Source organism: Nomia melanderi, unplaced genomic scaffold (genome assembly GCF_051020985.1).
Source record: "Nomia melanderi isolate GNS246 unplaced genomic scaffold, iyNomMela1 scaffold0098, whole genome shotgun sequence".
In the NCBI taxonomy this organism is placed as follows: domain Eukaryota; kingdom Metazoa; phylum Arthropoda; class Insecta; order Hymenoptera; family Halictidae; genus Nomia; species Nomia melanderi.
This window is the reverse complement of record NW_027475213.1, coordinates 67,501-72,500: the sequence shown is the minus strand read 5'-3', so window position 1 is coordinate 72,500 and position 5,000 is coordinate 67,501. Positions and strand designations below refer to the sequence as shown.

The window sequence follows — 5,000 nt, the reverse complement described above, 5'->3', positions numbered from 1 at the left end:
CAGTTCACACGTTGACGCGCAATTAGCTGCGTTCTTCATCGACCCACGAGCCAAGTGATCCACCGTTCAGGGTAATCGTATAAATTTTATATTTCACATATATAATTTTATTCTCATTTGTTCGACCTAATATCTCTCTTCTTTCAAAGAGAAGATAAAAGTTGATACCTGAATCTCCGACCAGCGCGCGAAGGAGATTCAGGCGTCGCCTTGGAGACGACACCGAAGCCTTTCGAGACGAAAAACGTTCAAGTAATATGTATATATTTCTCGACGTTCCGGGCGTATAGTGCATTCAAAAACCCGCGAAAGACGCAGAAGACTCGCACGCGTGGAAACGACGGGGATATATTTTGTATCCTACCCGATACTGAATCCATCGCGTGCAGTCGACCCTCGCGTTCTTCCGATCAGACGCATCTATTGTTGCGCGCATGTTTTCGCGTCGCATCGCGCGAAACGTTGCACGAATCGTACCGATCGATCGATTGAAAGCAAATAATGAAAAAAGACTTCACAGCTGGCTCTTTGCCGGTCATTCGTCCCATGTTATCTCTTGCCGCGAAATTGGCGCGCAAGAGTTGGGTGTCAGACGCGCGGCTTTAAAACGAGCTTCACGGCCGGTCCCTTCGTTACCGCTTTCGTTCTTTCTCTCGGAACGACCATGAACGAACACGACGAGCGACGCTACGGCATACACACGTCCACGGATTCGATTAAAAAAACAGACTTCACAGCTGGCTCTTTGCCGGTCATTCGTCCCATATTATCTCTTGCCGCGAAATTGGCGCGCAAGAGTTGGGTGTCAGACGCACGGCTTTAAAACGAGCTTCACGGCCGGTCCTCTCAATTCCGTGTACGGTACACGCAAGATGCGGGTTCCACTTCCAGACTACCCGGTCCCTTCTCTCTACGAGAATCGATAGTAGAAGAACGGCTCGAAAACGCGTCTCAGAGACTAGGGGAAAAGAAGCGGTATGCGAGCGAAACGAAAACGCATTATGGAAACGTCGCGAAACAATGTTCGACGGTTGCTCGGTTCCAATCGTGCGGCCGTTTCAATTTCTCGTGCGCTTCACCGTCCCTCCGTAACTCTGGCCGATCGCGTATACCGAAGAGCCGACACGCGCAAAAACCACAGGCATTGTATACTGTATATATATATGTTACAGTCACAGCCTTCGCGCGTTTTACTCTCCGACGCGGGGTTTCCACGACGAAAGAGAGACAGTTTCGTGGCGGGTGACTCGGCCGAATCGCTACGACGGGTATTTCTATTATAGAACGAATCATCGCCACCCTTTACCAGTGCCCGACGAAGGAATCACAAGGTCATCTGGAGTTTACAATGCCAGCGACGGTAATTCCAACGAAGACCCGATAAGTCAACTCATCGTTCTATTTCTCCCCGTACAGAAAAGCGAATCGACGCTAACGCACCTCGCGCAAGCACGAACGTTCTCTTCGCGTGGATCATCCCATCGTCGAAAGATGTAAAGACGCATTGGAGATCGTGGTCTCTGGCGGGCTCATTGCACGCCCCACTGCATATCTTTCCTCGAATCGAGAATGATTCGTCCACTAAGGCTGCGAAACTACGCGTCGAGGAAACTAGGGGAAAGAAGCGGGATGCGAGCGAAACGACAATACATTATGGAAACGTCGCGAAACAATGTTCGGCGGTTGCTCGTTTCCTCCTGCGGACGTTTCATTGCTCGGGCGCTTCACGTCCCTCCGTAACCTTCGCGCGATCGCGTGCCCCGGAGAGCCGGCAACCGGTGAACCACAGGCGTATAAACTATAGTCTTCTATAGCAAGCCTTCGGCGGTTACTCTCCGACGCGGGGATTCCACGACGAGAGAGAATTTCGTGGCGGGTGACATCGGTCGAAACGCTACGACGGGTATTTCTATTATAGAACGAATCATCGCCACCCTTTACCAGTGCCCGACGAAGGAATCACAAGGTCATCTGGAGTTTACAATGCCAGCGACGGTAATTCCAACGAAGACCCGATAAGTCAACTCATCGTTCTATTTCTCCCCGTACAGACAAGCGAATCAACGCTATCGCACCTCACGCATGCACGAACGTTCTCTTCGCGTGAATCGTCCCATCGTCGAAAGATATAGCCGCTTGGAGATCGTGGCCCATCAAGTTCTTCCGTAACTCCTGCGCGATCGCGTACCCCGGAGAGCAGGCAACCGGTGAACCACAGGCGTATAAACTATAGTCTTCTATAGCAAGCCTTCGCGTTTACTCTACGACGCGGGGATTCCACGACGAGAGAGATTTTCGTGGCGGGTGACACGGCCGAATCGCTACGACGGGTATTTCTATTATAGAACGAATCATCGCCACCCTTTACCAGTGCCCGACGAAGGAATCACAAGGTCATCTGGAGTTTACAATGCCAGCGACGGTAATTCCAACGAAGACCCGATAAGTCAACTCATCGTTCTATTTCTCCCCGTACAGAAAAGCGAATCGGCGCTATCGCACCTCACGCAAGCAGGAATGATCTCTTCGCGTGGATCGTCCCATCGTCGAAAGATGTAAGACGTACAGAAATCGTGGTCCATCACGATTATTCGTAACTCTCCGAGTCGCGTATCTGAGAGTAGGGCAAACGGAGAACCACAGGCATAAATAATACTATATATTTCTTATATATAGTTAGCCTTCGCGTTTTACTCTCCGACATGGGGATTCCACGACGAGAGAGAGTTTCGTGGCGGGTGACTCGGCCGAATCGCTACGACGGGTATTTCTATTATAGAACGAATCATCGCCACCCTTTACCAGTGCCCGACGAAGGAATCACAAGGTCATCTGGAGTTCACAATGCCAGCGACGGTAATTCCAACGAAGACCCGATAAGTCAACTCATCGTTCTATTTCTCCCCGTACAGAAAAGCGAATCGACGCTATCGCACCTCGCGCGAGCACGTAACTACTCTTCGCGTGGATCGTCCCATCGTCGAAAGATGTAAGACGCACGGAAATCGTGGCCCATCAACGTTTTTTTGTAACTCTGCCGATCGCGTATCACAGAGCCGAGACGCACATACCACAGGCGTATAATACCGTTTTCTTTCGTATGGTAAGCCTTCGCGTTTACTCTTCGGCGCGGGGTTTCCACGTCGAGAGAGACTTTCGTGGCGGGTGACATCGGTCGAAACGCTACGACGGGTATTACTATTATAGAACGAATCATCGCCACCCTTTACCAGTGCCCGACGAAGGAATCACAAGGTCATCTGGAGTTTACAATGCCAGCGACGGTAATTCCAACGAAGACCCGATAAGTCAACTCAACGTTCTATTTCTCCCCGTACAGAAAAGCGAATCGACGCTGTTGCACCTCACGCAAGCACGAACGTTCTCTTCGCGTGGATCGTCCCATCGTCGAAAGATGTAAGACGCACGGAAATCGTGGCACATCACGTGTTTTCGGAACTCTGTCGACCGCGTATCTCAGAGACGACGCGCGCGAACCACTGGCATATACTATTATATATCGCGTTTTACCCTCCGACGCGGGGATTCCACGACGAGAGAGAGTTTCGTGAGCGGGTTGACTCGGAAGAAACGCTACGACGGGTATTTCTATTATAGAACGCATCATCGCCACCCTTTACCAGTGCCCGACGAAGGAATCACAAGGTCATCTGGAGTTTACAATGCCAGCGACGGTAATTCCAACGAAGACCCGATAAGTCAACTCAACGTTCTATTGCTCCCCGTACAGAAAAGCGAATCGACGCAATCGCACCATACGCGTGCACGTAACAACTCTTCGCGTGGATCGTCCCATCGTCGAGAGACGTGAGTTTCCATACTATGAATTCGCGTTTTACTCTCCGACGCGGGGATTCCACGACGAGAGAGAGTTTCGTGAGCGGGTTGACTCGGAAGAAACGCTACGACGGGTATTTCTATTATAGAACGCATCATCGCCACCCTTTACCAGTGCCCGACGAAGGAATCACAAGGTCATCTGGAGTTTACAATGCCAGCGACGGTAATTCCAACGAAGACCCGATAAGTCAACTCAACGTTCTATTGCTCCCCGTACAGAAAAGCGAATCGACGCAATCGCACCATACGCGTGCACGTAAACAACTCTTCGCGTGGATCGTCCCATCGTCGAGAGACGTAAGTTTTCATAGTATTAATTCGCGTTTTACTCTCCGACGCGGGGATTCCACGACGAGAGAGAGTTTCGTGAGCGGGTTGACTCGGAAGAAACGCTACGACGGGTATTTCTATTATAGAACGCATCATCGCCACCCTTTACCAGTGCCCGACGAAGGAATCACAAGGTCATCTGGAGTTTACAATGCCAGCGACGGTAATTCCAACGAAGACCCGATAAGTCAACTCAACGTTCTATTTCTCCCCGTACAGAAAAGCGAATCGACGCAATCGCACCATACGCGTGCACGTAAACAACTCTTCGCGTGGATCGTCCCATCGTCGAGAGACGTAAGTTTTCATAGTATTAATTCGCGTTTTACTCTCCGACGCGGGGATTCCACGACGAGAGAGAGTTTCGTGAGCGGGTTGACTCGGAAGAAACGCTACGACGGGTATTTCTATTATAGAACGCATCATCGCCACCCTTTACCAGTGCCCGACGAAGGAATCACAAGGTCATCTGGAGTTTACAATGCCAGCGACGGTAATTCCAACGAAGACCCGATAAGTCAACTCAACGTTCTATTTCTCCCCGTACAGAAAAGCGAATCGACGCAATCGCACCATACGCGTGCACGTAAACAACTCTTCGCGTGGATCGTCCCATCGTCGAGAGACGTAAGTTTTCATAGTATGAATTCGCGTTTTACTCTCCGACGCGGGGATTCCACGACGAGAGAGAGTTTCGTGAGCGGGTTGACTCGGAAGAAACGCTACGACGGGTATTTCTATTATAGAACGCATCATCGCCACCCTTTACCAGTGCCCGACGAAGGAATCACAAGGTCATCTGGAGTTTA

The 5,000-nt window shown here is 50.6% G+C and overlaps 1 non-coding gene across 1 annotated transcript in view; it reads right to left on the bottom strand.

The window, feature by feature from the left end:
* Positions 1-74, bottom strand: part of LOC143175521 (5.8S ribosomal RNA) — a 155-nt gene extending 81 nt beyond the window's left edge. Inside the window, exon 1 of the ribosomal RNA XR_013000276.1 lies at positions 1-74. This exon is cut by the window's left edge and continues 81 nt beyond it. This is a non-coding gene — a ribosomal RNA (5.8S ribosomal RNA).
* Between the last annotated feature and the right edge of the window lie 4,926 nt (positions 75-5,000).